Raw genomic sequence first — 27,676 nt, forward strand, 5'->3', positions numbered from 1 at the left:
AAAAAAACTTTCCAACAGAGTAACAACAGCTGAGGACCCAATCAGTGAGCTGGAAGATGACATGCATAAAAATTACATACAACAAAAAAGAAAAGAGCCTTAAAGCAAATTATTAGACAATGGAAAAACTTCAAAGAATGACAACTGACAAAAATATAAGTATTTGATAAACTCAACAGAAACAACATAAGAATCATTGTAGTTTCAGAGACCCAGGAAGAAAATCCCCAGGAAGAATCAACAGTGAAGGACATCATTACAGAGAAACTTCCAGAGCTAAGACTGCAGGCAACTAAATACTGCATGCCCTAAGAGTAACAATTAAAAGAGACCTAAAGAAAAGGACACAAAGAAACATCCTAGACTTAATAACCGGTCCCACAGATAAAGATAGAATACTGAAAGCAGCAAGATCAAAAAAGGAAAATTACATTCAAAGGAGTGTCCTTAAGATTCACAGCAGACCTGCCACAAGAAACCCTCAAAGTGAGAAGATAGTGATGGGATATAGTGACAAAATTCAGTGAAATAAATGCTTCACCTTGTATAGTGCACCCAGCCAAACTCACTTTCAGGTTTGAGGAAAGTACATATAGTTTCACAATAAACAACAACTCAAAAACAGACTCAAAACCACCCTTAAAAGAAAAACTGAAAGGTTCTACATTAAGACAAGATAGACCAATTAACATTCCGAAGTCCTACATAAAGGTGACAATAAGACCCATGACAATTATATCTCTCAGGTCAGTGGACTAAATACACCAGTGAAGAGACACAGTATGGCAAAATAAATCAAAAAGCTGAATCCAACATTCTGCTGCCTACAAGCAACACATCTGAATAGTAAGAACAAAGACTCAAAATCAAAGGTTGGAAGATGATCATCCAAGCAAACAACTCCCTTAAAAAAAGCTGGAGTGGCCATATTAATATCAGATGACACAAATTTAGACGTAAAAAAGTTATGAATGACAAAGATGGACATTTCATAATAATCAAGAGATATGTACAACAGGAAGAAATCCCACTTTTAAACATATATGCACTCATTAAGGGACAGCAAAATATTTAATACAATTGTTGACAAATCTGAAAAAAGATATTAATAGCAAGACAACAATATTGGGAGACCTCAAGACTGAGCTGTCACTCTTTTATAGGTCAACCAGGCTGAAACCCAATAAAAATATACTAGTTCTGAAAGAAGAAATGTAAGAAAATGGACATGTATATATAGATATAGTGCACTCCAACCCCAGAAAACTGTATACACATTCTTCTCTGATGCACATGGGTCATTCTCCAGGATAGACCACATTCTGGCCCATAAAAGGTGCCTCCATAAAGTCAAGAGGATAGAAATTGTACAGACTACCTCCTCAGATCACAATGCACTAAAATTAGATGTGAACTACAAAGGGACACAAAAGAAAAATTTTAACACCTGGAAATTAAACAGCACACAATTGAACAACCAGTGGATCAGAGATTAAATAAAAGGGAAATCAAAAGATTCCTGGAAACAAGTGCAAATAAAGACACAAATCACCAGAATTTGTGGAACACAGCAAAAGTGGAGGAAGAAGGAGCCTATATAAATAACTTAATGGCACAGTTTATAAAATTAGAAAATGATGAACAAAATGAACCAAAAATAGATAGGCAGAAGAAATAACAAAGCTTAGAGCAATAACCAATGAAGTGGAAATCCAAAAAACAACCTAAAAGATCAAAAAAAGAAAAAGAAAAAGAAAAAATAAGCAACACTGATTAATCACTAGCAAATCTCACAAAAAAGGGGAGAAAGCAAAACTTAACAAACTGGATTGAAGTGAAAATGGAAAGATAACTACAGATACTACAGAGATTCAAAGGATAATTAGAGACTACGTTGAGAAACTTATGCCATAAAACATGAGAATCTAGAAGAAATGAATAAATTCTTGGTCTCTTATAAACTTCTACGGTTGAATCAGGATAATCTAACATATCTAAACAGACCCATTACCTTTGAGGAAATTAAAATGGTAATCAAAAGTTTTCCCAAAAACAAAAGCCCAGGCCCAGATGGTTTTACAAATTCTTTCAAACCTTTCAGGAGGAATTACTACTAATCCTTTTCAGGCTCTTTCAGGAAATTGAAGAAACAGAAATACTGCAAATAGTTTTTATGAAACTTACATCACATTGATACCAAAATCAGATTGAGATGTGCAAAACATAAATCTACAAAACCCTGATGAATACTGCTGCAAATATCCTCAACAAAATCCTGGCAAATAAGATCCAACACCTCATCAAGACCATGACCAAGTAAGTTTCATTCCAGGAATGCAATGTTGGATTAACATACATAAATCAATCGGTATAATACACCATATCAAAAAAGTGAAAAATAAAAACCATATGATGATGATATCAATAGGTGCAGAGAAAGCATTCAATAAGTTCCAACACCCATTCATGATGAAAATAAATCTCAACAAAATGAGAATGAAAGCAACTTTTCTCAAAATAGTCAAGGCCATCTATCATAAAACAATACCAAATATCATTCTCAATAGAGATAACTAAAATCCTTTCCTCTAAAATCTGATACAAGACAAGTCTGCCCATTCTTGTGACTCGTATTTAACATAGTACTGGAAATATTTGCCATAGGAATTAGGCGAGAAAAGGATATCAGGTATCCAGATAGAAAAGGAAGAAGTCAAGCTCTCACTGTTTGCAGATGACATACTATATTTAGAAAACTCTAGACTCTACCAAAAAGCTACTAGAAACATTAGATTCATATAGAAACAAAACTAAGACTACAAAACTAAGATTTTCAACAAACTTGCCACAAGAGAACCTCAAGGCCCAAATTTAGTGGTGGCATATAATGACAAAACTCAACAAAAAGAATGTTGTGCCTTGAATACTTGACCCAGCCAGACTCACATTCAGGTTTGAGGGAAGTATACATAGCTTCATAGATAAACAACAGCTCAGAAACTTTCCAGATTAAAAACTAGCCTTAGAAGAAAAACTGAAAAATCTGCTTTAAGACAGATAGACCAACAGGCACAAAAGAGATAACAATAAATCCCATGACAATTATCTCTCTCAATGACAATGGACTAAATGCACCAGTCAAAAGACAGAGTGGCAAAATAAATCAAAAAGCTGAATCCAATATTCTGCTGCCTACAAGCAACAGTGAATAGTCAGAACAAAAATAGACTCAAAATCAAAGGTAAGAGGACAATCATCCAAGAAAACAACTCCCTTAATAAAGCTGGAGTGGCCATATTAATATTGTATGACATAAAATTTAGAGTTAAAAAAGTTTTGAGTGACAAAGATGGATGTATCATAATAATTAAGGGATATGTACAACAGGAAGAAATCACACTTCTAAACATATGTGCACCCAATGAGGGACCAGCAAAATACTTGACAATTGATGACAAATCTAAAAGAATATATCAATAGTAACACAGTAACAATGGGAGACCTCAACATTGCCCTGTCAACCCTTGGTAGGTCAACCAGGCTGAAATTTAACATGAATATACTAGTTTTGAAAGGAGAAATGGAAGAAAGTGGCCTTGTAGTGGCACAAAGAATAAGTCACTCATTTATTGTTAGGCACCTGGGTTGTTTACCAATTCTGACTATTGTAAAGAGTGGTACAATGAATAGGTGTGCAGAGATCATTTTGCATTCCATTTTTGTGTTCTTAGGGTATACTTCTAGGAGTGATATTGCTGGATCATATGGGAGCTCAATTTCCAGTTTTTTGAGGAATCTTCATATTGTTTTCCAGAAAGTCTGTACAAGAAGATATTACCATCAGCTGTAAATAAGAGTTCCTTTATCCCCATATCCACACTAGCACTGATAGTTCTTAAATATAATATTATATTATTATGATAAAAGGTTAAAACAAAGAAAGAATATTTAATAATGTATTATTCTTTAATGATAAGTTAGGTACTATTATGTTAGATTTTAACAATGGTTCTTTGCTTTGGTTCTTTCCTAATGCATATCAGCTTTATTCTTTAGCATGAGAAGTTTGCCATTTTAACCCATATGCTGTGCTAATTTAAATCATTTCAAAGATAGTTAAGAAAATATGTCATCATATCTATGCACATTATAACCCATGTGAATTATAATTCATTTCTTATATGACTTTGAATGTTCTTTTTTTTATTAATTTTTTATTTTTTAATTATGACAACAAAAATGCAAAGAAAGAGGACAGGGTAAAGTTACAGTGGAAGCCCAATCACCCATAAACAGAATTCTCGGTAGTCCCATCGATGATATCCCAGCCTTGAACTTTCAGCCAAAGAACATTAATAGAAACAAAACTGAACCCCTGTACAATACAATTACTTTGTCCCTCAAATCCCCAGTTGTAGTACATACTATTTCTTAGCAGCACACAATATAATCTAAAGGCATTAGACTTATGTAACTCCTTAAACATTGAGGGCAAAGTACATTTCTCTAGTTCCATGCACATGCTAACTAGTTTAAGTTAACATCCAAAGTTTTAGTGGCTTGTTTTTCTTAAGGATTGGAGTCAAGGGATCATAGTAAAAAAAGGTATTAAAGTGGCATTTGTTTGCATAGGCCCACCAAAACATAAGGGACATGGAAAGACAAATTATGGTCTGAATACAAGGAGTCCTTACCCCTGAAGTTTCCTGGCACAGGACTGATTCTAGGCTCCAGGCAAATTAGTTTGTCCAATTCAAGTCATCATCTGTAGTGGCAATACACCTCTTTCCTCACATAGTCTCTGTTGTTGGTATCATGCTTCTGTATTAAAGATCCTGGAGTCTGCATATCCCATATTGCAGTCAGGATGGTGCAGCGCATCCTCTCGTTTCACCTCACACTTAAGGGGGACTAGAGAGAACCATGTCCTGTAGAGCAGGTCATTGTTACTGTCAAGTCTTCTCAGTGTAAACGGAAGTCTCTTTTTAAGAGGTCGATGTCAGACCCTTGGTAGTGTCTTTCCTGGTAGAGGACTGCTTCCAGCTGTTGCTGTAAAAGACCTTGGATGTTTCGTAGTTAGCTTGCCTGGTTCCGGCGTGAATGGAGGATGCCCATTCTTCTGAGGCCTGTGCCAGGTCATTATATCAATGTTCAGGGTGTAAGGTACATTGTACTGAAATTTATTAGATAAGAACTTATCTGTATGTATGGTGTTTTCCCAGTTTAATGTGTCTATGCAAACAAGAATCAATGCCGTGGGGGGGTTATTGGTGCATCTGGAGGCAATAGGAACAAGACCAGCAATTTCCATGACATAGTTCAATCATAGGCATCAAACTGAGGGACAGTTCCACTAACAATCCTTACTGAACAGCTTACAAAGAAAAGACAGATGAAAAGTGAATAGAAGCATCATGGTAGAAGAATATATAGAGAGTTACATCAGCTAAAGAAAATACCCATATAATATTCAAAAGATATATGTGTTCAATTTATGTCCTTCTAAATAGTTCTGGGATTTGTTAGATATACTGTATGTCTTAGGTCAGAGATTAGAACTATGTGTTACTGAAGTTAAGAAGGGTAAATCTGGGGTACTGATGGTTGGAAGGAGCGCCCCCGCGCGGTTTGCAAAATGTAGACTGGTATGAAATTACCAGTGATAGACTGAGTATAGCTAAGTAGCTATCTGCCACCCACCAAATCGAACTCCACCCCCTAAGCCCCACCCTAGGCCATTGTCCCGGCCGGGCCTGGGAGTGGGGAAAACCCCGGGTGCCCCATCAACTCCTGCCTGGAACCCACCTGGAGATCCGGAGGAATGGGGGAGAGGGGGGTCGGGTGACCCAGATCCGATCCCCCCTACCCTAGGCTGGACCACGAGGCAGCTGGCCAATGGGGGGGCCTGCCAGCTGCCCCTCCATGCCGGCTAAAAATCCTGCTCCGGGAAGGGAGAGACACCCTCCCAAGCCCGGAGTTCAGGGATTTGCTCCCCGCCCCAGGCCATTGTCCCAGCCGGGCCTGGGAGTGGGGAAAACCCCGGGTGCCCCATCAACTCCTGCCTGGAACCCACCTGGAGATCCGGAGGAATGGGGGAGGACTTTGAATGTTCTAAGGGGAAAAATGTCATTTTTAAGTTTGTGTGCCAAGAAAATAAATTATTTTCTAAAAAAAAAAAATAAGTAAGTAAATAAAAGCACCAAAACTGTATTTTGGATAGTCTTTAAAAGGCTTATTCTCGAGTAAAATTAGAAACTTTTAACTATTACTAAATTTTTTTCATTCCAATGTGTTATGTATATAACTAAAGCAAATTAACTAGTCCCAAATGACAAAACTAACACCTAGACTCAGTGAAAACTATTGTGATTTCAAGAGGGAAGAAAGAATTAGGATAAGAGTAAAGAGCAAAGTGGTGTTTGGCACTGAAAATTTGTTGGCAAGCACCTGTCTTAAATATTTAAAGCAAGACCTTTAAAATTCTATAATGTTACTAATCAATTTCAAATGCATATAAGTTTACTCTGTAGGGAAAACAAACAAATGGTAAGAAATTGAAGGGATACAATAAGCATTCTCTACAAAATATTGTGTTATAGAGGTCAGCAAGTAAATAATTGAAAATATATAGCCTCTGACAAGCCAAACTCTAAGATAACACAAAACAGAATTAAATTGCCTCTATAAATATATTAAGAGGGATGAAGAAAGAAAATATTTTTAAATTTTATTTTATAAATTAAATTTTATTTTATTGAAACCATTGTGATCTACAAAGTCCTTCATAGTTGAATTTCAGATACACAGTGAATCAGGGCCATTCCATCGGTGTCGACCTCCCTCCACCAATTATCCCATAGTGCATCCAAATCACCACCCTTTGTCCCCTGGCCTGCCAGGATAACAGGCCCATTTTAAGTTTGGTTTGTTAAAGTTTAGGTCTCTTGATTCTATTGTCATTGACTTTGACTTGAATTTTTAATTATGTCCTTACTTTACAGAAAAATTTTTTCTACTGCTTAGCAAATTTCTTTTCGTTTTGGCTTGGGAGTCACACCTGTCAGTGCTCAGAAGGCTATTTCCAGCACAGTACTCAGAGGCATTTCCTGGCTGTGCTTGAGGCAACCTGCTGTGCCAAAGAGCAAACTGATGTTTGCTACCCCTTTAAACTATCCCCTAACCCCTAGTGGAAAATAAAAAGGTTCTTTTTCCTGCAAGTAAATCTAGAAGAAATCTTGGGTAAATCAGGCAAGTTTTCAAAAACAGACACACACACACACACACACACACACACACACACACAGGAACCACTTCCACATTTCACAGATGCCACACACCCAACATCATTGCTTCACGACTAATCTCAGTATAGATGCAAATTGATGAAAAAAACTCAACAAAAAACATAGGTTTCGGGATTAAAACTCTGGTGTGTTTTTGAAATGAGAGTGGGCAGCTTTGCTCCACACCCTCGTACTGCTGGAAGTCACAGTAGCCACAGCCACATCCCAAGCCACAGCCATATGAAACCATGACCCAGTTCTAAAGATCCTAGAGCACAGAGCCAGATAAGACATCTCCAAATTCCACAATACCAACAGCCCATTAGGTACATACTAAATTAAATGAAGAAATATAATAGAACTCAACCAAGCTCAATAAACAAAAAACTAGAAGGCTCAGCTAGCAAGAAATAGCAGAGTTAAACTTCAAATATTTATCATATTGATTCTATTGTGATAACAATTTGTCACAAATTTTCTTTCAGTAAAAATTTTTATGATCCATTAGCCATTTATTTATAACATATAAATTAAATTATGTTGTACTTGCTAAGGGGGCAGAATTGGGCATGTGGGTGGGAAACTGGAAAAAATAATGTAGGAAAGATCATACTGGTGGTGAAATTGATGTTGGAACATCAAATACCAGACCATTTTTGTAAAACACAGTGTTTAAGTACTAAAAAATAGACAAAATATTTAACTAGGATTTATTATAGCCATTAGAACAAATATCTAGCATGTCCCTAACATTGGGTTTAATTTCAGAATCATCACACTGTCTTCCAAGCTCCATTTGGTGTAGCACTGAAGGTTCCAACATCTCCAATGTTTATTTGATAATCGCCAGAACCTCAGGGACTGGCAGATTTGCATCTTTGTAGCCTTACATTGAACTGAAGGTTATCTGATCATGAAATCCTGATGGGTTTCCATGTTAGTCTCCTGAACACAACTTGGGAGAACTCTCCCAGATCCTGCCAAATAAATGAGTATGTGCAAGTGAGGTTCTTCTGTATGTACTGTTTGAAAAGCTGGAAGATATTAGTTACCAAAAACGTTGAAAAATATATGAAAAGGGGGCCGGAGAGAGAGCACAGCGGTGTTTGCCTTGCAAGCAGCCGATCCAGGACCTAAGGTGGTTGGTTTGAATCCCAGAATTCATATGGTCCCCCGTGCCTGCCAGGAGCGATTTCTGAATGTAGAGCCAGGAGTAACCACTGAGTACCGCTGGGTGTGGCCCAAAAACAAAAAAAAAAAAAAGAAAGAAAGAAAGAAAGAAAGAAAGAAAGAAGGAAGGAAGGAAGGAAGGAAGGAAGGAAGGAAGGAAGGAAGGAAGGAAGGAAGGAAGGAAGGAAGGAAGGAAGGAAGGAAGGGAAGGAAGGAAGGAAGAAGGAAGGAAAGAAAGAAAGAAAGAAAGAGAAGAAGAAAGAAAGAAAGAAAGAAGAAGAAAAAAGAAAGAAAGAAGAAAGAAAAAAGAAAAGAAAGAAAGAAGAAAAGAAAGAAAGAAAAGAAGAAAGAAGAAAGAAAGAAAGAAAGAAGAAAGAAAGAAGAAAGAAAGAAAGAAAGAAGAAGAAAGAAAGAAAGAAAGAAAGAAAGAAAGAAAGAAGAAAGAAAGAAGAAAAAGAAAGAAGAAGAAAGAAAGAAAGAAAGAAAGAAAGAAAGAAAGAAAGAGAAAGAAGAAGAAAGAAAGAAAGAAAGAAGAAAGAAAGAAAGAAAGAGAAAGAAAGAAAGAAAGAAAGAAAGAAAAGAAAGAAAGAAAAAGAAGAAAGAAAGAAAGAAAGAAAGAAAGAGAAAAGAAAGAAAGAAAGCAGGAAGGAAGGAAGGAAGGAAGGAAGGAAGGAAGGAAGGAAGGAAGGAAGGAAGGAAGGAAGGAAGGAAGGAAGGAAGGAAGGAAGGAAGGAAAATATATGAAAATGATGACATCAAAGTACTTTTTAATCATGGTTAGAAATGACAATAAGAAATGAGTGACTATACCTTGAGAAGATATATGCCATAGGTCTTTTAAAAGTATACATTACTAAAGAATAGTTTACATACAATAAAGTTCACAACTGTGCATGCAATGAAATTAAGCATAGACCACTTCTATCTTTGCCATTAATAACCTCACCTCTAACCCATTTTCTGATATTCTCACTTGTCTGTCCTATAACACCATACCTTCTTTCAAGGAGTTCACATAGTTGGAACCATAAAATACACCTTTATGTATATTTAGATACTCTCACTCAACAAAATGTTGGTAAGATATAAAAATATCTATTTTTTCTTCTGAGCTTATTTCTACTTACTGTATTTTAATTCAGTTGTTGTTAAAGAATATTTCTTTTTATATAATGACTAATAAATATTATTCACATACAGGAGTGCCTGTAGATATATTTTGTTTCTCTGTGTACATATTCAGGAATAAAACTATTAGGTCACCTTTCTAGTTTCTGTGTACACAAGAGAAATGAGAACATAGCAGAAACAAAGCTCTTCATGCTAATATTTGTATCAGTACTTATTCACTTTATTCATTATTTACATATTAATATTAATTTGTATTATACTAATAAATACTGAATATTAATGGGTGATAGATCTTCTCTTTTCAGGTTAAGGGAATCTTTGATTTCATAAGCAAGCATCCTACTCAATTCTGGGGAAGCAATGTGACTGATAAAATAGAGATGGAGTGCTACTTCTTTCTGAGGTTTTCTAAGTATTAACCCAGGCTCTAAGATAAATGACCTTAGAGTGGTATATACCATTGGGATAAAAGAAGAACTAATTGATAGTTATGATGATGGGAAAACACAATGAATACTCATTAATGTAACTATTCTGTTTTCATGTAGTAACACTATCAATGAGAGTGGCTGCTGGCACAAATATTTAGTTGTGACGTAAGCATGAGGACCTTATTAGAACTTGTTAGCCACAATAGGTTGGCCCAGGGAAATAGATGTGCTAGAAGGGATGACAGTGACACAAACAACAAAAAGGTCAAAATAAAAGAATATGTCAGAACATTGTACCTTGATAAAAATGAAGAAATAACTAGAGAAAAATGTTCTATCCTACTTCTGAAGCTCCCCAAAATAAAACTTTTTATAGAAGGATAATACATGTTGTGTGAGTTTTGGAAATTTATTTTGATCTTATGACTAAAAAAGTTCATATGTTCTGATTTTTGTTGTCACTTATTATGAAGACAGAATTCGTTTTGGTTAATGTAAGTACCTCTATACACTTGGAGATTTTAATAACCTTATAGATATATATATATAAACAAATAAACACAGGATATGTTTTTATTGAGTAAACCTATAAATTTATTTAGCTTTGGAAGCTCAAAAAATACTGCAAAAGCTTATTGTAATTTTTCTGCAATGCAGATTGAATTATATGAGGCCATATTTATTTATTTAATTAAAATATTATTTCCTTTTCTTTTACACTCCATTATATTAAATTAAACTGTTACCATGTCAGATTTCTCAAGTACTTAAACTATAACAATTGCTTATTATTTTAGTAGGATTAAAGTCAGAGTATCAGAAGACAGACATTAGAGTTATAAATTTTGAGTAGGTCTTACCATGCTATTACACCCACAAGGAAACTGAGAATAAGCAATCTATTCCCAGGAGTATCTGAACTGGCATGCTAAATTATAGCTATAGACTGTTAAAAGAACATGGTTTCGTCCTTTCTATTTAAGCAGGTATAATTTAATTTTAATTTTGGCTTTATCCTGTCATATAAAGATCACCATGACTTAAAATGCTACTGTCTTCCCTGTAATTATAATTGGTACATTCGAAATCACAAAACTATAACAAAGAGCATCCTTCTACATGATTCCATAGAATATAGATATCATTGGACATAAAGGCTTACATACCACCCTCAATCTGTCATGAATAACTAAAAATAATCTTCTAATATGTGGCTGCTATAATAATTTGTAGAATCAAGGTTGTTGTTTCCTGTTTTTTGTTTAGTTTGGTTTGGTTTTCTGTTTTATTCTGGCATGAGAACTGGCCCAAAAATTTTCCTTAATACAAAGAAACTTTTTTCTAGTTTCTTGCCAGAACTAATTATTCACAGATATTTGAAATATACTTAAAACTTTCTCTTCTATTTATTCTAGTTTCTTTCCCACTTATGTTTCTCAAATATCTTTTTAGTTTATAACAAGAAAATAAGACTATGCCATGATCATCTTATATATATCCAAAAATGTCATGGATATCATATAAATTATTAGTACCTGTATCTTTAAGTTTAGAAGTTTTCATTCACATCTCTGTATCTATTGAAAGTATATATAACACTATATCTGATTTATTAATTGTATTTCTGATTATTGTTATTTCCTATTGTTTTTTATGAGGAAAAAATGAAGTTTCTAATAATATGTTGAAGAAAACTAAAGGAAATACATTTTGAGTTCCAAATATCACAGGTAGGTTATGCAAATGAAACAATGCAAGTCTCGATATCAATGTTGGAGATATAGTCAGATTGTGTGTGTGTGTGTGTGTGTGTGTGTGTGTGTGTGTGTGTTGGGGCCACACATGGTTATATTCAAGTCTATTCTTGTATTCAAGTCTGTATTCCTAGCTCTGTGTTCAGAGTTTACCCCTGGAAGTGCTTGGGGAAACATATGCAGAAACTAGGAATAAATGTTCCTTTGCCATTTCCTGGGTCCTACATAATCAGACCTTTGAGGAGGAAGATTTATGAAAAACATAACATCCAAATATTCTCCTATAGAGTAAGCAGGATAATTCACTATTCACTATTGTGAGTAGTTTTTTGTCCAAAATAAAGTTTGTGGGCCAGAGAGATAGTACAGCAGGTAGGGTGCTTGCCTTGCACATGACCAGCTGGGGTTCTATCCCCCACATTGGCATTGATCTCCATATAGTTTCCCAAACCCACCAGAAATGATTTCTGAGTATAGCTAAGAGTAAGTCCTGGCATAGATGGGTGTGCCCAAAAGATAAATAAAATAAAGTGTGCTAAAATATATTTGATTAAATGAATATGCCCTATGCAGTTTTATCACCTTGATGAGAATAAAGGCTAGTTATCTCATTTGCAATGAATTATTTCACTTTAGAAATAAAATAATTGTGAATTCTAGCATGCTTACAAAATCTTGAGTAAAAAGAACAAACCTCACTAACCCTAAAGGGGTGTGTAAAAACTTGATTTGTACAACCCCAACTCCTTTATCATTTTCAACATCACTAAAATAAACTCTTTTCTCACCATAACGAATACTTGACTAAGTACCTAGGTACCTACATACTATGTAGGTACCTTGTTCCTCTAAGGCCTCCATATATTGGTAGATACAGCTGCATTTCTATCTTTCAAGTTCCATCCAAATCACGTACTTTCATTCCTAAATCATATCTCTAAAGATTCTTTTGTATAAGTCAGAGTGAATACAGTCTTTCTCCCCACTTTTTACTCTTACAGCTTCCTAACAGGGCTTTCTAAACATTTTTCACTCATTACCATTTTGCCAGAAATGCAACACAGATGAGCACTGTCAAAAATACCTTGAATTGGGCCCGGAGAGATAGCACAGCGGCGTTTGCCTTGCAAGCAGCTGATCCAGGACCAAAGGTGGTTGGTTCGAATCCCTGTATCCCATATGATCCCCAGTGCCTGCTAGGAGCTATTTCTGAGCAGACAGCCAGGAGTAACCCCTGAGCACCGCCGGGTGTGGCCCAAAAACAAAAAAAAAAAAAAAAAAAAAACAAAAAAAAAAAACCTTGAATTGATTTATATGCTAATTTTGAGTAAAAGTTTAATTGTTGTGCATTCAGAAACCATTTACTATTGACATATTTTTTGTTATTTCCCCATATTCAGTTATCCATATGGGGTTGCAATTACAGGATAAAAAAGTAGATCCTAGGGCAGGAGAAAACAGTACAGCAGATACAGCAGGTACAGAGATAGTTGTTTTGCACACAGTCAACCAAGGTTTGATCATAGTCTTGCACAGAGTCAACCAGGGTTTCATCCCCAGCATCTGTTATGGTCCCCTGAGCCCATCAGGAATAATAGCTGAATACAGAGCCAGGAGTAAACCTGAGCACCACTGGGTGTGCTCCCCCACCGAAAAATGAAAGAAAATAAATTAGATTCTAGACAATGGTTTACCTCAGAACTTGTATTATAGTGTAACAAATTCATTGAACTATACCTCTCTCAGTATGTCAAAGAAACTTTGGATACAAAGCTGGATTTTATTTTGTGTCATGATTTTCAGCACTTCACATACTCCTGACAGTATAGACAATCAGAAACTACTTGCTAAACAATATAACAGAGACTTAATTATAACACTGAGGCTGCATTGGCTGTACACATAAAATTAAAAATACAGAAAAAAACTATCTTCTGATGAAAAGCTTAAATTTGTATTATACCAATCTGGGATCAATATGGAGAAGTATTATTTGATTCAAAATGTTACTGAGATTAGGGCCCGGAGAGATAGCACAGCGGCGTTTGCCTTGCAAGCAGCTGATCCAGGACCAAAGGTGATTGGTTCGAATCCCGGTGTCCCACATGGTCCCCCATGCCTGCCAAGAGCTATTTCTGAGCAGATAGCCAGGAGAAACCCCTGAGCACCACCGGGTGTGACCCAAAAACAAAAACAAAAACATGTTACTGAGATTAGCTATTAAATTTAGATGATGAGTGTCATGATCTAATACGTGATTAGATACGTTGTGACATCATGAAGAAAGAAATGGAGATTCGAGATTTTACAATGATGTTACATAATAAAAAATCTACATAGAAAAGAATTTATGGGGCCGGAGAGATAGCATGGAGGTAGGGCGTTTGCCTTGCATACAGAATGACAGTGGTTCAAATCCCGGCATCCCATATGGTCCCCCGAGCCTGCCAGGAGTGATTTCTGAGTGTATAGCCAGGAGTAACCCCTGACCACTGCCGGGTGTAACAAAAAATAAACCCCCCCAAAAAAAAGAATTTATTACATTTTTATTTTCTTCCAGCTTTTGATAATCAAATGACTGAAGCTACATGGTACCTTGGGATTATTTTTCCTTTAGAATTCAGTTGAAATTCCTATGTTGTATAACTTATTTAATTTAACTTCAAAATGTGAAGTAACTGTTAACTCATAATTTAAAATGATGAATTATAAATGTAATATTTAAACTAATCCTACAATATTTAATAGTTAATTGAAAATAAATAATTTCTCTCTCTTTCTTTGTTAGGTTTGCCAGTGGTCTATCAATCTTGTTTATTTTTTCAAAGAACCAACTTCTGCTTTCGTTGATCTTTCGGATTGTTTTTTGGGTTTCCACTTCGTTGATTTCTGCTCTCAGCTTTGTTATTTCCTTCTGTCTCCATATTTTTGGGTCCTTTTGTTGAGCACTTTCTAATTCTATTAGCTGTGTCATAAAGCTACTCAGGTAAGCTCCTTCTTCCTTCCTGATGTGTGCTTGCAAAGCTATAAATTTTCCTCTCAGTACTGCTTTTGCTGTGTCCCATAAGTTCTGATAGTTTGTGTCTTTATTGTCATTTGTTTCCAGGAACCTTTTGATTTCCTCCTTGATTTCATCTCGGACCCACTGGTTATTCAGTATAAGGCTGTTTAACTTCCAGTTGGAACAATAAACACCCAGAATAGCTAAAGCAATCATTGGGAAAAAGAATATGGGAGGAATTACTTTCCCCAACTTTAAACTTTACTACAAAGCAATAGTTATCAAAACAGCATGGTATTGGAATAAGGACAGGCCCTCAGGTCAGTGGAATAGGCTTGAATATTCAGAAAATGTTCCCCAGACATACAATCACCTAATTTTTGATAAAGGAGCAGGAAATCCTAAATGGAGCAGGGAAAGCCTCTTCAACAAGTGGTGTTGGCACAACTGGATAGCCACTTGCAAAAAATTGAATTTAGACCCCCAGCTAACATCATATACAAAGGTAAAATCCAAATGAATTAAAGACTTCGATATCAGACCCAAAACCATAAGATATATTGAACAACACATAGGCAAAACACTCCAGGACATTGAGACTACAGGTATCTTCAAGGAGGAAACTGCACTCTCCAAGCAAGTGAAAGCAGAGATTAACAGATGGGAATATATTAAGCTGAGAAGCTTCTGCACATCAAAGGAAATAGTGCCCAGGATACAAGAGCCACCCACTGAGTGGGAGAAACTATTCACCCAATACCCATCAGATAAGGGGCTAATCTCCAAAATATACAAGGCACTGACAGAACTTTACAAGGAAAAAACATCTAACCCCATCAAAAAATGGGGAAAAGAAATGAACAGACACTTTGACAAAGAAGAAATACACATGGCCAAAAGACACATGAAAAAATGTTCCACATCACTAATCATCAGGGAGATGCAAATCAAAACCACGATGAGATACCACCTCACACCCCAGAGAATGGCACACATCACAAAGAATGAGAATAAACAGTGTTGGCGGGGATGTGGAGAGAAAGGAACTCTTATCCACTGCTGGTGGGAATGCCATCTAGTTCAACCTTTATGGAAAGCAATATGGAGATTCCTCCAAAAACTGGAAATCGAGCTCCCATACGACCCAGCTATACCACTCCTAGGAATATACCCTAGGAACACAAAAATACAATACAAAAAACCCCTTCCTTACACCTATATTCATTGCAGCACTATTTACCATAGCAAGACTCTGGAAACAACCAAGATGCCCTTCAACAGACGAATGGCTAAAGAAACTGTGGTACATATACACAATGGAATATTATGCAGCTGTCAGGAGAGATGAAGTCATGAAATTTTCCTATATATGGATGTACACGGAATCTATTATGCTGAGTGAAATAAGTCAGAGAGAGAGAAAAACGCAGAATGGTCTCACTCATCTATGGGTTTTAAGAAAAAATGAAAGACATTCTTGCAATAATAATTTTCAGACACAAAAGAGAAAAGAGCTGGAAGTTCCAGCTCACCTCAGGAAGCTCACCACAAAGAGTGATGAGTTTAGTTAGAGAAATAACTACATTTTGAACTGTCCTAATAATGAGAATGTATGAGGGAAATGGAGAGCCTGTTTAGAGTACAGGCGGGGGTCGGGTGGGGAGGAGGGAAACTTGGGACATTGGTGATGGGAATGTTGCACTGGTGACGGGGGGTGTTCTTTACATGACTGAAACCCAAACACAATCATGTATGTAATCAAGGTGTTTAAATAAAAAAAAAGAAAGAAAGAAATTTGAATACAAATATGTAATGAATAAAATTAAAAATGCAATGATAACACCCCATGGATTTAAATTTAATCTGACACTCTTTAAAAAATCACACTAGAAACATCCAAAGCATAAATTCTGTATTTGATTACCTTAGTCTTTGTTATTTTTCAACAAAGATTTAGACAGTATATTTTTGTTCATTTTGTGTTGAGCTGTTTTTATTATTCTGTGTTCAAACTAATCTGGAAGTTAACAAGTCAGCTTTATTTTTTAGCAATAAAAATATTTTTATTTTTTAATTATGATTTTGTGGATTTTTATTATGTTTTATTATTATTACTTGAGATAATTCTATTTTTATATCAGTTTCTGACTTCATGTAATATTCTACCACACTGACATTTTTCTAATTATATTTCTCCTATTAAAATATATTCAAAGAATATAATCTACAGCAAATATTCAAACACTAGAAAATACTATAGTATAATATTTTATATCATTTGAGTAATGTAACATTTAGATCTAGTAGAATTAACAGCACTACATAAAATGATGTGTCAATATTGTCAGTTTCAATGTTTATTTTTCTTCCAAAATCTTGTAATTTCTTAGAATACCATTTAAAGTATTTGAATAAAGTATAATGTGTTAAAAAAAGAAAGAAAATAAATAATTTCAAATAAAATAATATCATTAAACTTATAATATTTTTCCTAGAAAACAATAAATTCATATACCTGAAATTTTATTTAAAGGTATTTTGACTTCCATAAAACTAAAATAGCTTTATTTTTAGAAAACTAAAATAAAATTATAAAACTTTTGTGTGTCAGTGATCATTTATTTGTACAATATTTGTAGAAAAATAGAGACAAACTTCAGTAGCTGATAAATTAACACATAGCTTAGAATGTCACAGGAAAAGTATTATCAACTATCAACTCTCAAAGTTGAAATTTAGAATACTTAAAAGTAATATATATTTAAACAATGATCTATAGATAGTTTAATTATTTATAGATAGTTTAATTAACTATAGATAGTTTAATTAATAAGCCTATGTTCTCAAAGATCAATTGATCTGAAAATAACCAAGATGTCCTTCAACAGATGATGGCTAAAGAAACTGTGGTATATATATGCAATGGAATATTATGCAGCTGTCAGGAGAGATGAAGTCATGAAATTTTTTACTATGTATTAAAATAGATATATTTTCCAAGATCATAAACAGAATATTAAAGACTATACATAGTAAAAAATTAATCACTGTAAAATTAAATGTGTAACCCAAAGTCATTAATCCTTATTACAAATACTAAGAACTTCATTTAATGCCTAGAAACTGGGAAAACCTCCCAACTCGGACGCACCAGCCCAATCTCTTTTATTTGATTAATTTTTTAAATGTTTTTTACTATATTTACTTATTTTTCTTTTCTCCTCTCTCTTATCTTTTGCTCTCCCTTCCTCTCTTTCATAAGCTATACCTAAGCTAATTATTTATCTTTTTTTTTGTGCCCAAACAGGGACTTAAATAATTATTCATCTTAATTCAACCAGTCTTTAAGAGCTTAGACCTATCCTATTAGGGTCAGACCTCTAACAACTCTTTAAGAATAGATCACTAATGTATGTCTAATGTGGGCAAGAGTAAATAGACAGAGGACTCCTCTCTGAGAGCCAAACCTAAATTGTAAACAATCTATGCATAGTGTATATTGCCCCTCCCGTATACTATCCCTCCTCCCCCCTTCAGAAATCCTACTATCCCTTCACCCCCAATCCCAATTCGAAATCCCTCATTACTAACGCTCTTTACTTTCAGTTCTTAACCCATTAGGTATCAAGATCAACCTCCTGCCCCAATAGGTCATCACCTAGCTCCCAAGCAAAGGACACCCTCTCAGCCCCACATCTTGTCCCCCAGCAAGAAACTACAACCAATACTCCTGCTGACTCATGCTCTGTTGCCCTCCTTCTCACCGCCCCCAAAATGTGGACTGTTGCTTGATACCAGATTCAGTTCCAGAAGGACCCCCAGTGAAAGAATTCTACCTGAGCCCTTTCTGCCGCAAATCATTTCTCAAACTTAACAAGACCAGAGTGTGTGATGAAAATGTGCCCTGGATTCCACACACTCCCCACAAGAATATCTTCAAAAGACAATGGTGAAGCCTATATTTCCTTTATATGTTTAATACCTCTATAATACTACCTCTTAACCTGTTTATCCCCAAATGTAAGGTAGTCTCCTGCATCACTTTTTTCCCTTAATTACTTTTAAAAATAATTTTTATTTATTTTTTCCTTTATATATGTGTGTGTGTGTGTATATTCTTTGTTGTTGTTGTTTGGTTTTTGTTTTCTTCTCTTCCTTAACTTCACTGTTTTGGTTCTGTTTGGTACAAAAACCAACAAGAAAAAGTCTTGCCTGGAATAAAAGTTTAGGTCAAAACCAGGGCACAGAGATGATGGAGCCTGGCACTTTCACCCCCACATGCACCAGCAATATAATATAGCAGCATTTCTTTTTGCAAAGGCATACTAAAAAAGGGGAGGGGGGAATTTCACATATAGAAATAAACTCTTATCTACTAGGGATAAGAATTCATGAATTTTACAATACAGGGGCACCTCCCACGTTGAATATATGTCAATTGGCCCCAACTTAGACTCAAGTGATTAGACAGTGATAGTCCAACCCCGAACCCTAAATCTCAGACATAGAACCGACACAGTTCTCCTCAACAGCTCCAGGAATCAAACTCCCTCTGGGACATTCTTAATATTGCTTTGACACCAGCATGTGCCAGTTTTGATATAACATCCTGACAACGAGGAAATGGCAACAACTTGAGCTAAAAGCAGGTTGTCTTATCTCACCACCTAACAATAAGATGAAATCAGAAGACACATCATCCTTTGATCTGTGCAAAAGCCAAGATCGCTAAATACAGAAGACTGACTGTGACAACCATGACTGGGCAGAATTTATCCTGGGACCAATAAGAAAGACCAGTAAGAAAGACCCTGGTTTAGGCTTTGGCCTACAATCTGTACAATAACCAAATATAAAAGTGACTTATGCAATCATATGTGTTGAATGAATAGAGACTGACTATAAATCTGAAGAGGTAAATTGAGAGAGAGAGAGAGAGAGAGAGAGAGAGAGAGAGAGAGAGAGATGTGTCTGTATGAGTGTGTGTGTGTGTGTGTGTGTGTGTGTGTGTGTGTGTGTGTGTGTGAGCAGCAAGAAAGAGCAAGAGAGAGTAGAAAGCCCATCAGTATTATACCATTCACAATACAACTGTGAGGGTCAAGAGATAATACAGGAGATAAAGCTATAGCATTGCATGTTGCCAATTTAGCTACAAATAAGAGTCGTTCCCTAGCACTGTATATACAGTCCCCCAAACACCACCAGATGTGAATCTCTGAATACAGAATCAGGAGAAATCTGAGCAATGTAGGATATGACCACAAAACAAAAGAAAAACTAACACAATACAGCAGTGATATATAGTAAGAAATATTTTACATTAAAATTAATAATAAAATACTGGAAAAAAGCAAAGTGTAAAGAAATTTTCATAAACAATAGATATGTCACTATATTTTATGCCTAAGTCTCATAACATGAAAAAAAGATGAATGCAGTAATAAAAGTCTTGGGGATATACAGTCTCAACTCTGGGATCCTCCTTTTCAGCTTCCTGATTTTGTAGAAAGGAGTAAGAAATAAACATACTGATATAAATATGACACATGTTCTTGAAAATTCCACTATTTTATTCCACTATTTTATTCTTTAGTCAGCTATTACCTCTAAAGACCAGAGGTGCAGTACAGTAGGCAAAGTGCTTGCCTTGCATTGCTGACCCAGGTTCAACCCCACCACAACATTTGGTCACCTAATCATCCAGAGTGATCGGGTCCCAGAGCATAAAGCCTGTAATAAGCCTGAACATGGCTGGGTATAGCCAAAAAAAAAAAAAAAATTACCTCAGACTTTTCACCAAGGGCCATAAGTTTAGAGTGTAATTTTGAAATTCTCCATTTCTCTTAGAACTAATTTTCCTTTAAGTGTGATTTTTGAGCATGAATACATTCTATTGTGGTACTATGACAATATATATCATAATATATATATATATATCAAAGCACAGACTCTTCTCTATATAAATTGCAATCTCAACCAAATATTGTATTTTGCTCTTCACATAATGTAAAAAAAATAAGAATTAAAGGTAGAAACTCCAGGAACATTTGAGCTAGGAAGGACATTTTACAGATTGCAAAATATCTCCTTACATCATATTAAATGTGAAGATAATGAATTTAATTACCTTTAGTGTCACAACTTAGTCATGTTAAGCTCTTTAACTTTTTAATGCAAGTATTTTCATGTATTGAACATGATGATGGAAATTTATTTCTAGAAGATGAACAAAAATTTCAAGTAATGTAATGTATCTTTTAGCTCTCATGCCATTTATTCTTAATCTAAACTTTTTTTTTTTTTTTTGTATTTTTGGGCCACACTCATTTGATGCTCAGGGGTTACTCCTGGCTAAGCGCTCAGAAATTGCCCCTGGCTTGGGGGGACCATATGGGAAACCGGGGGATCGAACCACGGTCCTTCCTTGGCTAGTGCTTGCGCTTGCAAGGCAGACACCTTACCTCTAGCGCCACCTCTCCAGCCCCTAATCTAAACTTTTTAAGTCCTAATTTAACTACAGAATAAAATTTGTGTTTGATAGAATGAAGCAAGTTTTTGAAAATCTTATATTTAGGAGTTATAAAAAAACAATGTTGAGAAGAATAAAGATACACAGACTACATTAACACCTCTTTTGGAAGGGGTTTATTTAAGACAGTAATAAAGGAACTGAGTTGGATAACAAGCAACTGATAATTAGAGTTTGAAGGTAGTCAATCTTGAAAAAGAAAACTGCAGCTTGTATAACTCATCTAAGCAGAAAAAAATATCTTCACTTCAAATTGTATCGTTAGGTGTCAAAAATGGCAAAAGTTGATCCTTTTGCTCCTTACAGAACTTAACATCGTTAAGAAAACAGTCAAAATAAGAAGCTAATATCGAAAATATACAAGGTATTGACAGAACTTAACAAGAAAAAACATCTAACCCCATCAAAAAATGGGGAGAAGAAATAAACAGACACTCCCTCTAAGAAGAAATACAAATGGCCAAAAGACACATAAAAAAAATGCTCCACATTACTAATCATCAGGGAGAGTGCAAAATAACATATTACCAATTATTTATTATTTATACAGTATACTATGTCCTACAAAGCTCTATTTTTTACTGTTTTCTCTTTACTTCAGAGATTTTGCTTTTGCAAAGTTTGTCTGCAGCTGATTCTGAAACATACCAACCTTATAACTTGTTCAGGATGCATGGAATGCCTTACCAGTGCTTCTTCCACACCTTCTATTTCTCTCATTGTAATCAAGTTTCTGCTAATATTGCCTTTTCATGCTTCTGATCAGACACTATTATTACTCATTTTTTTCTTTGTATTTTATATCTACAGCATTAACCAACACCTGATATCACTTTATACTCCAAAATTTTGCTTGTACACTGTAGCAAGATAAAAAAAGATTACCCTCTCATGTTCAAGATGTACATATATTAACACTCAGAACATATAATCTTACAACATAAATAGAATACTGAAAATATCATAAAGTTAATATTTGTAGAGTTTAAAATTGTCTTGGATTGCATATGATATATTTGAAATATAAAATAAAATAGAGTCCTTACAAAACTAGAAAGTGTCACTATAATAGAAGTTATTATAATTGAAAGATTGGAGTAAGAGGTCAGAGGCTAAAGAATGCATATAGGTTCTAAAAACTGAAAAAGGTGAAGAAATAGTCCAGAAGATTTCAGATAAAAATACTAAGAAAAAAACAGTTTAATTTTATTTTAGACTTTTTATAACCAAAACTATAATAAAACTAATCTGTATTTTAAACCATTAGATATGTAGTAACTTGTAAAATTCATAAGAAATTTCTTTCTACCTCTCACCAGAATATAAATACAAAAAACTTACAACTCAATCTTGTTTAGTACTTTATATTATTATATAGAATACTATGTGCACAAGGACGGTGATAACTAAACCATTTTATAAATATGCCTGGCATTAAAATTCATAAATATAGGGGCTGGAGCAGTGGCACAAGCGATAAGGCATCTGCCTTTCCTGCACTAGCCTAGGATGGACTGCTATTCCTTCTCCCGGCCATCCCAGATGGTCCCCCAAGCCAGGAGAAATTTCTGAGCGCATAGCCAGGAGTAACCCCTGAGCACCATCAGGTGTGGCCCCCCTCCAAAAAAAAAAAAAAACAAAAAAAATCATAAATATAGACTCTGGGGTCAGAAAGATAGTATGGAGGTGAGGCATTTGCCTTGCAAACATAAGGATGGTGGTTCAAATCCTGGCATCCCATATGGTCCCCCAAGCCTGCCAGGAGCAATATCTGAGCCTAGAGCCAGGAATGACCCCTGAGAGCTGCCGGGTGTGACCCAAAAACTAAAAAATAGAAAATATATATATATATAGACTCTAACAATACCAAATACACAGATATATATAATATATGCAACATACAACCCACATACATAAATGGAAATATACATTCCTCTTGGTTGATTAAATATAGCATATTCACATTTTGTAAGAACAACTAATTAAATATATTACTTTTCATAAATTTATAATTTATGGACTATATATACAGTATGTATTTTATATTATCACTGAACTATATTGTACTGTATGCACCATGTTAATATGTTAACCAAAAAGGTGAATTACATGTATACAGATGTCTCATGTTCCAATGAAATTAAAATGAAGTAGCATCACTATTAAATAGTAATATATATTACTACTAATGAAGGGAAGAGGGGAGGAGAAAAGAAAGAGAGAGAGTACAGTGGGTAAGGCAGTTCCAGTTCCCATCACCTTATATGGTTTCTTGAACCCCCTGCCTCCAGAAGTGAGCCTTGATTGTAGAGCCAGGAGTAAGCTCGTATAGCCAGGTGTTGAAAAATTAATAAATAATAATAATAATAATAATAATAACATAGTAATCATACTAAAGAGCTAGAAAAATAGTAGAATTGGTAGGACACTTGCCCTGCATGTGGCCAACCTGTATTCCATCCCCAGAATTCCATATGGTACCCCCCCAGCCCACCAAAAGTATTCCCTGTGGACAGAACCAGGAGTGAGACCTGAGCACCTTCAAACGTGGCCTAAAACCAAACAAAAAAAAAAGAGAAATGGGAAGAAGAAAAAGGCCTTTGGCAACTTGGCTCAGCAATAGTAATTTCATTTGACCTTTAGGGAGAAACAGTGAATAACCATGCTTTAGGGCTTAGCAGAGAAATGCTTTATTACTTAATTAAGCTGATATTTGTCAGCCCTATGCGTGAGCAAGTTTACTACGGGAATCAACCAGGAGTTCAGCTGACCACCTTAGATTGTCCTAAAAGCTATCTAAGATGGTATCCTGGTAACTCTGATGTTTTATTCAAATCAGAAGCCTTATAAGAGAGTCCAACTTTAGAATTTAAAGTTAGAATGTGATGAATAATTTGTTTGTAATTACAATTAAAAAACCATTATAGAATTCATTCGGATGCTTATATCAATAAGTGTATATCAATCACTGTAGTTCTTTGTGCACTAAATTTAAAATAAAGATAAACTTCAGCTTCTCAAATTACCTGCCCTAGGCAGGAGTGGGGGGCTAGGGGTGGGAGGGAAATGAGAAACATCAGCAGCAGGAAGGGTGCACTGGTGAAGGATGGTGTACATTCTATGACTGAAACGCAACTACAGTTTTATAACCATGGTGCTTAAATAAAGCAATAAATTCCTTACCTACACTAATTATGAGATATTCCAGTCCTCCAATGTACTCACTATTAAAATAGAATAGCAAATGTTGAAAATTTACATAGAAACCGATCAGCAGTGTTCATTTTTAGAATAGTTAGGATTCCAAATAGAGATCCTTGGGAGCTGCAATCTGCTATTTTTATGTTTGAAAGAAAAGCTATTCATTCAAAAAGTAGAACTGAGAAAACACAAAGCAATCATTCTTTTTAAATTTCCTGGTCAATATATAACTGTTATGTGTGCTTTATTTTAGGTTAAAACCATTGATGGATGATTAAAATCTATTTGTTTGTATATACCATTCTAAGCAAGCCAGTGAAAACTCAGAATTTATTCTCAACATCTAAAATAGATTAAACTACCATTTATCCAAGCCATTGCCAAGAAACCTGAATCACAGAACAGTTAATTAAGTATCTTGAGAAATATAATTGGATCTTAAACCTGATTTAGCATTTAGTTGGATTCAAGTAATCTCCAACTTTACTCAAGGTCACTTTACTTGGTGGACACCTCAACAATCCCTGGGGTGGCAGCTACTCTGAGTGACACTCATCTGGTGGTGTGAGGTGACAGTAGTTAGACCAGATGATGCTGAGTTGATCAAATCTGCTATTGCTGAATGTTTCCAGGGTCCTATCTAGAGGTTCTGAGTTGAGCAAAAGACACTATTCACTAGGGATCAAGCTCAGAGTCCCATAAAAACCAGCTCCATACCTTGAGCTTTTTCCTGAACACATCAAAGTTAGTTTTAAAACTTAAATCTAGGAGGCTGGAGAAATAGTACATACAGTGTGTAGGGTGTGTAGGGTACTTACCATGTACATACTGACCTGGGTTTGTTCCTGGACCCTAGTGGTCCTCTGAGCCCCACCAAGAGTGATTCCCTGAGTTCAGAGACAGGAGTAAGTCTGGCTAAATATGATATGAAACATTGCATAATATAGCCCCAAGACAAAAAAAAAAAAAACAAATAAAAAGGACAAAACTGAAACTTCTCTCATTTCCACTTACCAATAAGTTATTTCTAAATGGGGTTGTTTTCTTAATGTCCATTTCTTCCTTATTACTATTGGTGTATAGAAAGGCCATTGATTTTTGTGTGTTAATTTTGTAGCCTGCCACCTTGCTATATGAGTCTATTGTTTCTAGAAGCTTTCTGTAGAGTCTTTAGGGTTTTCTAAGTAGAGTATCATGTCATCTGCAAACAATGAGAGCTTGATTTCTTCCTTTCCTATCTGGATTCCCTTGATATCTTTTTCTTGCCTAATCACTATAGCAAGTACTTCCAGTGCTATGTTCAATAGGAGTGGTGAGAGAGGACAGCCTTGTCTGGTGCCAGAATTTAGAGGAAAGGTTTTCAGTTTTTCTCCATTGAGGACAATATTTGCCTCTGGCTTGTGGTAGATGGCCTTAACTATATTGAGAAAGGCTCCTTCCATTCCCATCTTGCTGAGAATTTTGATCAAGAATGGGTGTTGGACCTTATCAAATGCTTTCTCTGCGTCTATTTATATGATCATGTGATTTCTATTTTCTTGTTGTTTATGTTGTGTATTATGTTGATAGATTTATGGATGTTAACGAGCCTTGCATTCCTGGGATGAAACCTACTTGATTGTAGTGGATGATCTTCTTAATGAGACATTGAATCCTATTTGCCAAGATTTTGTTGAGAATCTTTGCATCTGTATTCATCAGCGATATTGGTCTGTAATTTTCTTTTTTTGGTAGCATCTCTGTCTGGTTTAGGTAGCAAGGTGATGTTGGCTTCATAAAAGTTATTTGGAAGTGTTCCTGTTTTTTTGATTTCATGAAAGAGTCTTGCCAGGATTGGTAGAAGTTCCTCTTGAAAGGGTTGAAAAAATTCATTAGTAAATCCATCTGGGCCTGGACTTTTGTTTTTGGGCAGACATTTGATTACTGTCTTAATTTCCTCAATAGTGATGTGTGTGTTTTGATATGCTACATCCTCTTCCTTCAACCGTGGAATATTATAAGAGTCCAAAATTTTATTCATTTCTTCCAGGTTTTTATTTTTAGTTGCATAGAGTTTCTCAAAGTAGTTTCTGATTACCCTTTGAATTTCTTCTATATCAGTAGTGATCTCTCCTTTTTCATTCCTAATAAGAGTTATCAAGTTTCTCTCTCTCTCTTTCTTTGTTAGTTTTGCCAGTGGTCTACCAATCTTGTTTATTTTTTCAAAGAACCAACTTCTGCTTTCCTTGATTTTTGGATTGTTTTCGGGTACACTTCATTGATTTCTGCTCTCAGCTTTGTTATTTTCTTCTGTCTCAACCCCACTCACAATAGTGCCACACAAACTCAATTATCTTGGAATCAACTTGACTAAAAATGTGAAGGACCTATACTAAGAAAACTATAAAACTCTGCTCCAAAAAATAAGAGAGGACACACGGAAATGGAAACACATACCCTGCTCATGGATTGACAGGATTGACATCATTAAAATGGCAATACTCCCCAAAGCATTGTACAGATTTAATGTGATCCCTCTAAAGATACCCATGACATTCTTCAAAGAAGTGGATCAGACACTTTTGAAATTCATTTGGAACAATAAACACCCTAGAATAGCTAAAGCAATCATTGGGGGAAAATATGGGAGGAATTACTTTCCCAAACTTTAAACTGTACTACAAAGCAATAGTTATCAAAACAGCATGGTATTGGAATAAAGACAAGCCCTCAGATCAGTGGAATAGGCTTGAATATTCAGAGAATGTTCCCCAGACATACAATCACCTAATTTTTGATAAAGGAGCAAGAAATTCTAAACGGAGCAAAGAAAGCCTCTTCAACAAGTGGTGTTGGCACAACTGACTAGCCACTTGCAAAAAATTGAACTTAGACCCCCAGCTAACATCATGTACGAAGGTTAAATCCAAATGGATTAAAGACCTCGATATCAGACTCGAAACCATAAGATATATAGAACAATATGTAGGTAAAACACTCCAGGACATTGAGACTAAAGGCATCTTTAAGGAAGAAACTGCACTCTCCAAGCAAGTGAAAGCAGAGATTAACAGATGGGAATATATTAAACTGAGAAACTTCTGCACCTCAAAAGAAATAGTGCCCAGGATACAAGAGTCCCCCACTGATTGGGAGAAACTATTCACCCAATACCCATCAGATAAGGGGCTAATCTC

The 27,676-nt window shown here is 35.4% G+C and overlaps 1 pseudogene; it reads left to right on the top strand.

Annotated features, from left to right (window-relative positions):
- The first annotated feature begins 3,493 nt into the window (after window positions 1-3,493).
- Window positions 3,494-27,676, top strand: part of LOC126008584 (small nuclear ribonucleoprotein G-like) — a 42,768-nt pseudogene continuing 18,585 nt past the window's right edge.

This window comes from Suncus etruscus, chromosome 5, assembly GCF_024139225.1.
Source record: "Suncus etruscus isolate mSunEtr1 chromosome 5, mSunEtr1.pri.cur, whole genome shotgun sequence".
NCBI classification, from domain to species: Eukaryota; Metazoa; Chordata; class Mammalia; order Eulipotyphla; family Soricidae; genus Suncus; species Suncus etruscus.